General features: G+C 40.3%; 1 long non-coding RNA gene across 1 annotated transcript; it reads left to right on the forward strand.

The window, feature by feature from the left end:
* Positions 1-1,123: 1,123 nt before the first annotated feature.
* On the forward strand, positions 1,124-5,462 carry LOC120438520. Its single transcript, XR_005611969.1, has 9 exons — positions 1,124-1,308; positions 1,578-1,661; positions 2,920-2,987; positions 3,094-3,192; positions 3,271-4,433; positions 4,639-4,856; positions 5,026-5,191; positions 5,272-5,354; positions 5,433-5,462. It is a non-coding gene; the product is annotated as an uncharacterized LOC120438520 (long non-coding RNA).
* Positions 5,463-9,998: the final 4,536 nt, after the last annotated feature.

The following is a 9,998-nucleotide window of genomic DNA, read 5'->3' on the forward strand; positions in this document are numbered from 1 at the left end:
TTGTTGCGTTGCTTAATTGAACATATAAAGTCAAAGGTCATCTGTAAACACTATTTATGTGTAACTAATAGGAATTATCCAAATTATCCAAATTGAACAGGCAAGTATGAGTTATGAACATTTCTAAACATTACTTTACTTTTCTGAAATGCGTCCGATGATATCCGGTGACCTTTTCATCCGGGACACTGATTAAGGGTGAAGGTGATAGTAGCCTATAGCCCAATGAGTCAAGTACTTGCGGTGGCGGTGTGATGCGTGCACATGCTTCAACAACTGTAGCAACTACGGAATTACAATTTTACTTGACAGTGTTAAACAAACTACGTTTGTAAACTTGGAAAAGTTACGAGTTCCTGCGGTTCTGCAACAGACAATCATGAGTGGACGCAAAGCGACAGATAAGGTAAGCATGAAATTAGCTTAAGCCGCCAAATCATTACGTTTGCCTTATTGACAAAAACTTTTATGAAGTTTTCCTTATGGCTTTTTGCTTCATATGTTATTTGCTTCCTATTACTTTTTTTACAGTTAAATTTGGTTTTAACGTGTTTTTGAGTACTATGTTTTTAAGTAGGGACACATTACGTAATAGATGTGGTATAACCACGTGATGCTCTCGGTAGCCCCTATAGACAAACAACCACTTTTAAACAAATTTGTTAGAAATAAATTTGATTTTAATACATAATTTAATAACTTTTCCTACGTAGGCTTATTTCCTTGAACCCGAAACACAAATTATCAGACTGTTGCTTTGTCCATATCTTTGACTGTAATGGTGCGTTAACAATAATATGATTAGTCTGTTTCCATCCGAGACCATTTCGCTCACCCCAGAGGTTTTAAATATATCATTTCGAGTAATACAGGAAATATGTAAATATAACAAGTTCATGACAAAAACTGAAAATGTTATTGTTTGGCAAATACATTGAAGCCTTTGTTTTTTAATTTCTTATCTGTGTTACAGAACCTCCACATTTCCATCCTTTGGAAAGGCAAGTTTTATCCTTAAACAATATTTTGAAGTTATATAGTGTAAAAAAAATTTAAATATAATTTTATAGTTCTAGATCTCTCTATTTTATTTAATTGTTTTACTTGCATTTACAGACACGGAAAATTCGTCTGAAACATGAATATATAATAAAATGCATTGAGACTTTCTCCGAACCACAAAACAGAAAGAAACACCGTGTTCACCGAGGAGACGCATTCTGGAGTAACGTGTGCAAAGACCTGGGAGTGCCAAATCATTGTACAAATCGTAAAACACTTAATCATGTTGCTCTGCACTACCAAAAGGTAAGCACTCTATGATATCTATGTTTAGAGTCTGAATACTACTCTGGACTTAGTATTTATCAAGGAGAGTGGCAAACATTTATTAAGCTCTGAATGAATTACAGAGCAAAAATTGAGTGAGCAACAGAAGTTTGTTTAGACCTGAAGAACAGTGGATGAATAATAAAAACTGTGCCTTGCACAGGCACACCTAAGTATAACTAGGTGGAAGGATACTGTTTTACATTACAGAGAGATGAAAATGTAATGACTACATGTGTATTAAACAGAGAACCATGGAAGTCAGACACAAACCCAAAAATATCCATGTTGAAGGTGATAGTGGGACCTCTGGAGAGAACACATCTTCTTTGGTACGTATTTCAAAACAAAATTACAGGATTTCTTTGATGTTACATATATTGTTATGAATTCAAAAGTTACATTTTTTTAATTGTATTAATGTTTAGATTACATGGTTAAACAATCATTTACACATGAATTTATGGTTTTCCATCAATTGTAGTGTAGTGGTAACTCCATAGTGTAGTGGTTAATAATAACACCTAACATGAGACATATTGCATTAATGGATGGAGGCACAAAAAACAGGAACCGTTGTTGTTTGAAGGGCAAACGCATATGGCTCTGGCCACCTACAGTACACCCATTCAAGTCTTTGAGCAGGTACATTAAGATTGGTATTTTTTTTATTTCAATTCTGCTGTTTCACTAAAGGAATTTCTATGTTTTGCTTTTTGGGTGTTACACTTTTTTCCTTCACATTTTCATGCAGATTTTAACGTTTACTCTAAAATGTAAGTTAAATCAACCACCAATACCTTTAGCACTGCCTAGCTTGTGCTTCAAAATTGTATCAAACAAATATAAATGATTTATATTTGCTACTGGGTGGCTGTGGGTCAGGTTGTAGAGCAGGTATACTCGTCGATTCCTGGCTCAGTCTGCATGCCAAATATCCTTTGGCAGGATACTAACCCCAAGTTGCCCTCTGATGCGCTCATCGGAGTGTGAATGTGTGTAAATGTTTATTAGTTTGCACTTGATTTTAGAAGTGCATGTATGAGGTGTTGTGAATGTGGTATGTTGTACAGAGCGCTTTGAGTACTCCGGGAGATTAGAAAAGCAATATATATAAATCAGTCCATTTATCATCTGTGTGTGTATCAATCAGTCAATCTTTATTTATAAAGCACTTTTCATACAAAGATGTAGCACAAAGTGCTTCACATGGTTAAAAGCAGCCCACCCTGCCCTCCAGCTCACTCCCCACACTCTCATTAACATAAAGTAAATTACTTGTATTATGTCCACACTGCAGAAGACAATATTTTCATATAAAAGCCATATAAATATATATAAGGCTTCACAACATTGTGGTGTTCAACAAACATTGCTTTAAACTCTACTAAAGAACTTGCTGTGACACCGTGCAATACAGAGGAGTTGATTTCACATTTCTATTATCCAGTTTCCATTTTGCATAGGTTATATAAACATCTATTATATTTGTAATATAGAGTAAGCTCTATGCTAAACCTTTTAAACTCAAACATGTAGTTCCTGTTTTACCTGACTATACTCATGAGTTAATAATTATTTCACACTCAGGATGAAGGAAACACTGGAGATGTGTCCATCTGCAATGGAAGGAAATGAATCTCTATTTGCTCAAACAGGTTGGAATTATTTATTACATTACTTTGAACTACTTTTACTCGATGAAAACAATGTCTCTATTTAAAAAATTATTTCTTTGTTTGACACATAAAATGATATTCAAAGGATGTTGTGGAGGACAGTGATGACAATGGCATTGTCCTAAACATTTCTCCTGAATTGAAACAAACTGGTGTCTCCATCACGTCTACATCCCTCGAAAAGGTCAAGTATTTTCCACATAACATTTCTGTCATGAAATTACATCACCTATTTTTAATAAATTCTTTTTATGCATTATAGGACTGGAGTAGAAATTCATCAAACAGAAGTGACAGTAGTAATGCTGAAGAGGAATTCTACAAATGCTCTTTGCCACAGCAGCCATGTTTTTTTTTCATTGACCAGAAAGACTGGCAAGACCTAAAAAACACACAGAAAGGGAGGCTTTTCAAAGGTATGCAGTGGACTAATGTTGTAGCCACTGGCATTAAGTCAGTACACCCATTTTGCAGTTTTGGATTTAAGAGGCAGACCATCAAGACCAGTCAGTCACAGTCTAAGACGGCTGTATTCTCATGTACGGCATACTGCCGTTTTAAGGACTGTCCAGTGAAAGTGGAGGTTAAAGATGAAAAAACCCTGAAGGCTGATGTGCTTTTCCAAGGAGGTGAGGAGTGCCACAACACAAAGGAAATAAAAACAAGACCTGTGCGTGGACAGTCCAGAGATGTAATAGCAGAAAAACTGGAAACCAAAATGCCAAGAAGTCTTTATCTGGATTCTCTAAATCAAATACCAGAAAAAGCTTTCCAAGCAGGGTGTCGGGATGAGGCTCCATCTAAAGATGTCTTGAAAAATATTGCCTTGTTCCACAGAAAAAACAGAGACCTCATTTAAATGAGACGGCCAGTCTGCAAATGTTAATAGACAGACAGCAAGGACTTCCAAACGAAGTCCTTCAGAGAGTGCTCCTGCATCCAAAAGGTATAATGCTGTGGTCCAAAGAAACACTTTCAGTGTTTTACCAGCGGTGCAAAGACGACATAGAATATTTTGATGCAACAGGAAGCATCTAAAGATGATGCTTCTGCTACTCCGTACTATGTGTATGAAGTTATAGTTAGAAATCCCTTCAAGGGATCATCACCTCTACCAACAGCAACTTCTGTAACATGTGACCATACCACTGCTTCTGTTACATATTTTCTACAAGCATTTCAAACAGAGCTTACACAAATGTATGGAAGCAGGGCAAACAAAAGGCCAGTAATGATCATATGTGATGGCTCACTGGTGCTTCAGTCCATTGCTGTAACATTCTGCAGAGCAAGTTTGGAAGACCTTTTGGAGCGATACTTCCAGGTTATCACAGGACAGTTAGACACGGATAACTTCAACATACCCATTCTCCACCGGTGTTTGAGTCACATCATGAAGAACGCAAAGGATCTTTGCAGAAAGAGGTATTTGTGCCAGAGTCTGTGAGTACGATTGTTCTTTTTCTGTTTTAAGTATTTCTTTGGTGTTAGTGTTCTTGCCCTTGTAGTTATTGTTGACTTGCTAATTCATCTCTATTATAATTATATTTTGTTAATGTTGTTTCTGCTAATGATTAGACTTTGTGTTTAGTATGCATGCTTATTGTTTATATGCTTTTTTCCACTATAGACTACAGAAACACTACAAACTTGCCACGTCTTGGATTACTGGCCTGTTCTTCCAACTTGAAAGACATGGATGGCATCATTATAAGTGCAACAGTTGTTTTCAAAAGTCCATGCAGTGGACCAGAAGTGAACAAACACCTGCAGAACCTCAAACTGCTGATCGATCAGACGGGGAATGGGGATGCTGAAGAAACAGACATCCTTCCAGAGGATTATAAGGTCATTTTAAAATTCAGCTTGGATTTCAATGGTTAAGATATTAATTGTGTTCATGATATAGTGTGACACCAATAACATCGTTTGTAGTACATTTCTGTGTTTTTAAAACAGATTAAGACTTTCTTTAAGAATCAAAAAACATTATATGATATTTAAATTTTTATTTCAGACGGCAATAGTTCACTCATCACTTAAACAGCACTTTGCAGAAGTAATTGCCAGTGCCCACCTTGATGTGACTGGACCACCGAATGTGTACTATGCACCAGCATTCATTTCAAGTATTTCAAAGTACTTTCTACCACATGCTACCTTGTGGTCAGGAATGCTGCTTGGTATGTCTTGTTTTGGTCAATCAACACTTATATGTTGTTATTTATGTGCTTAATTGATTAAAAATTCTGTTTTTCTTTAGGAGACCTTGGACGGCATGGGAAAGGCTCAGCGTATGGCTTTCTCAGTAAACGGTACAATCATGTGTCGCAGTTGAAGAAGCAGGTAGAATAAGTTAATACAGTAAAAGAAACATTATGCTGAATTTGGCCAAAGTGTAAATGATGTAATTACCATTTTCAGAACTACACTGAAGACAATCGAACACAAGGGTCATGGAAAAAGTCACTGGGACCTGAAAAGGATTCGCTTTGAGCGAAGGCGTCTCGCTAGACTAGATGACTTTGTGCAGATATATCAGAGGAAACATGATGCTCTTCTCCGAGAATATGGCCATGTAGGCAAAAAAAAAGGACGAAGGTGAGGTTTGAAGAGGATAATTAACATTTTGGGACAGATTTGGTGCAGTTTTACACAACGAAAGTCATTCGCACTGCTGTTGTTGAATTTATCCAATCTGTAATGTATATTCCCATTCACATTAGAAATGGTCTGTTTTTGTGCATGCTTTAGTCTAAAATGTCTTTGGTACTGTCGTTGTGACTTTGTGTTATTAAAAAACATTTTACTGCATTACATGTGGTTAGAATGACATTTCTGATGTGATAAATATAGGAGATTATTTGACTAACAACTGTAATTAAACCAAAGACAGGAAGCATTAAGCATTTTACGCTCCAATAAATTTGGGATTACAGTAAATGTCCTTGACGGTTTGCATGTTCGTAATCTTTTGTACATGAAGATCAGATCTAAAAAGTATTGTTAATTATTTCAAAAGTATACTTTTCAGTCTTACCGAGTGGAGACCGAGAAGTGGAAGAAAAGAAGTAGAAAACGAAAAGGCTTCTATGTAACTGCTCTGATGGGAAAAGCAGGTCAAACAGGTATCATCATTTTTCTTTCATCTATGTCACTAAAACATTTTCTATTTGAAAGCTTGTGTGTTGTAATCAAATTTAAATGTATACTTTGCTTTTTTTACAATTGTTCAATTAGGCATGTAAAAAATACTGTAATCTTACTGTAATTCTCTTTATGCTCCTGTGATTTAATTCATTTTATGCATGTTTATGAAAGTAAATAACGATGTTAACTATACATAACTGTACAGTAATTATAACTCGTCTATGTGTTAAAACTGTGTTGTATACATCAGATAACCATGTTATGTGCCATAATACATTTTAGAATTAAAACATCATTAGTCTTTCACAGCTTTTAGGAAAACTTTGCTAATGAAAATCATGATATTGTACACTCCACACATGGCAACAGCTACCCATAAAATACTTGATGTTAGTGAAATAATGAGCATTATTGTTAGTTATTGCTGTTGTAGAAGACCATTTATATCACTTAACATTTTGTTCTGCAAATGCAGTAACATATAAACACAGACTGTATATTGTCTAAACCTATGTTTGTATTATAGTTCTGCTAAAGACAAACATGTTCATGTGTGTTCTGTAAGTATTCTGTGTTCTTCCATGTAAAGTTGTAATTTTATTATTTTTATAAGGATCATCAAGAAGAACCACCACACTCAGATGTGCCCACAGAGCAGACTGAAGCTGTCACTACACAGGTTTGAGATATACATATATACATATATATATGTATATATGTATATATGTGTATATATATATACACATATATATAGCAGAAATTAGAAGGCGGATTATAATATGACCTATCTTCCTCTGTGTGTCTGTGTGTGTGTTTGTTTCAAAATGTATTTCTTTTGGGCATTACTTGAACCCTGATTAAGTTTTTGTTTTTGGTATTTTGATGTATACCCTCCTGTTTTTACCTCCTATGAGTTTCTCCAGATGTCAGCAATTGATTTTAATTTGGATAGCGTAGTGGTTAGACTACACGCCTTTGGAGCAGAAGATCGCAAGTTCGATTCCTGCCTGGGGCGTCTGTATCCAGTAAGGGTCCTAAGGCTAGACCCCCTATGCTAAAGTGAGCCTACCGCAGACATGAGCGAGACAGATAAATATGAAGGCATGCCGGCTCGGACGTCGCCCGGATCAACAAGGTCCGCGTCAGGTGTTGAGGAACCAGGGCACCCTGACGACAAGTGGGCTACTGGAACAAGAAGGCATCGGTGGGCAAGAGACGAAAACAGGGCGTTGTTGGAATGCTACTACGCAAGTAACCCTGGCGGAAGGGGTTACATGAATAGGATGAGGGACCTATGGATTCTTCGATACCCAACATCCACAATGACGGCGAAACAACTAGTAGCTCAGTGTTCCAACATTCGAAAGAAGGGACTGCTCTCACAGCTAGAGATTGACGAGGTACAACATAAATGCTACGGCAAGGAGGAGTCAGGGACGCCAGGTCAGGGGAGATATCATCACCCCACCGAGATTGGGTACATAGCCCCAAGTGCGATAGGAGAAGGATCGTTGAGTGCGAGAGGAACTGACCTGAAAGATAGGATCATGGCCAAGCTTGAAACCTGGACCCCCCTAGCCGGTTACCAAGATTACGTGAAGTACCCTCAGAAGGTCTGCTAGATGATGTTAATGCAGCACTACGGATGATACCTACAACCACGATTACCGACACTAACAAGCTGATCTACACTACGGCAGCAGTGATCAGTGAGATGCTTGGCTACAAGTTGAACAGCCACAAGGGGCAGTACCCTCCATGGAGAAGGAGGCTAGAGGGCAAGATCAAAGTAGCACGGAGGGAGGTTAGCCAACTAACGGAGTTGCAGAAAGGCGTGACAAAGAAGGTGCATAAGAAATACAGCAAGCTGTCCATACCTGAGGCCTTGGAAACTGCCAAGCAAAGACTCACAGCCTTGGCCAGCCGCTTGAGGAGGTACACCAGAGAGATAGAAGGCAGGAGAATAAACCAGCTGTTCTCCACAGAACCAGCAAAGGTGTACTCTCAGTGGCAAGGGAACAATAACAGAACAGCACCACCAAGGCTGGAGACGGAGCAATACTGGAAGAGCATATGGGAGAAAGGACGCAACCCATAACGGCAATGCTCAGTGGCTAGTGGATCTGAGGGCAGACCATAGCGACCTCCTGAACAGGGTCCAGTAACCATCACAGTGGCAGACATCCAAGAAAGGGTCTCCAGTATGAAGAGTTGGACAGCACCAGGCCCCGACATGGTTCACGCCTACTGGCTGAAGAAGCTGACTGCACTCCACGAGCGTCTGGCAGCACAAATGAACCAGCTGCTAGTTAACGAGAGACACCGGAATGGCTAACCGAAGGTCGGACGGTCCTGATCCCCAAGGACCCCAAGAAGGACCGGTCCCATCCAACTACCGACCAATAACCTGCCTCAGTACTACATGGAAGCTCCTGTCAGGCATCATATCGGCTAAGATGAACAGGCACATGGGTCAATACATGAGTGGGGCACAGAAAGGGATTGGCAAGAATACCAGAGGCGCAAAACACCAGCTACTGGTAGACAGAACAGTCAGCCGAGACTGCAAGACCAGACTGACCAACCTGTGCACAGCCTGGATTGATTACAAGAAGGCCTATGACTCAATGCCCCACAGCTGGATACTGGAATGCCTAGAATTGTACAAGATCAACAGGACCCTAAGAGCCTTCATCAGGAGCTCAATGGGAATGTGGCACACAACACTAGAGGCCAACTCCAAGCCCATAGCACAAGTCACCATCAAGTGCGGGATCTACCAAGGAGATGCTCTGTCCCCACTGCTGTTCTGCATAGGCCTGAACCCCTCAGTGAGATCATTAACAAGACTGGCTACGGATACCGACTACGGAACGGAGCGGTTGTCAGCCACCTCCTGTACATGGATGACATCAAGCTGTATGCCAAGAGTGAACGAGACATCGATTCACTGATACACACTACCAGGCTATACAGCAATGACATTGGAATGTCATTCGGGCTGGAGAAGTGTAGTCGGATGGTAACAAAGAGAGGGAAGGTAGTCAGAACTGAGGGGATTGAACTACCAGAAGGCAACATTGCAGAGACATAGAGGACAGTTACAAGTACCTGGGGATCCCACAGGCGAATGGGAACCATGAAGAGGCCGCTAGGAAAGCTGCAACCACCAAGTACCTGCAGAGGGTCAGGCAAGTCCTGAGGAGTCAGCTTAACGGTAAGAACAAGATCCGGGCCATCAACACCCACGCCCTGCCCGTGATCAGGTACCCTGCTGGGGTAATAGGCTGGCCAAAGGAGGAGATAGAAGCCACTGACATCAAGACAAGAAAGCTCCTTACCATGCATGGAGGGTTTCACCTCAAGTCTAGCACCCTGAGGTTGTACGCTAAGCGGAAGGAGGGGGCGAGGGGACTGGTGAGTGTCAGCACCACAGTCCAGCATGAGACAAGAAACATCCACGAATACATCACGAAGATGGCCCCAACTGACAGTGTGCTCAGTGAATACCTCAGGCAGCAGAAACCCAAGAAAGAGGAGGAAGGCGAGGAACCATCATGGAAGGACAGGCCCCTGCACGGTATGTACCACCGGCAGATAGAGGAGGTGGCTGATATCCAGAAATCCTACCAGTGGCTGGACAAAGCTGGACTGAAAGACAGCACAGAGGCACTAATCATGGCAGCACAAGAACAAGCTCTGAGTACAAGATCCATAGAGGCTGGGGTCTATCACACCAGGCAAGACCCCAGGTGCAGGCTGTGTAAAGATGCCCCAGAGACAATCCAGCACATAACAGCAGGGTGCAAGATGCTAGCAGGCAAGGCATACATGGAGCGC

This window comes from Oreochromis aureus, linkage group 3 (genome assembly GCF_013358895.1).
Source record: "Oreochromis aureus strain Israel breed Guangdong linkage group 3, ZZ_aureus, whole genome shotgun sequence".
NCBI classification, from domain to species: Eukaryota; Metazoa; Chordata; class Actinopteri; order Cichliformes; family Cichlidae; genus Oreochromis; species Oreochromis aureus.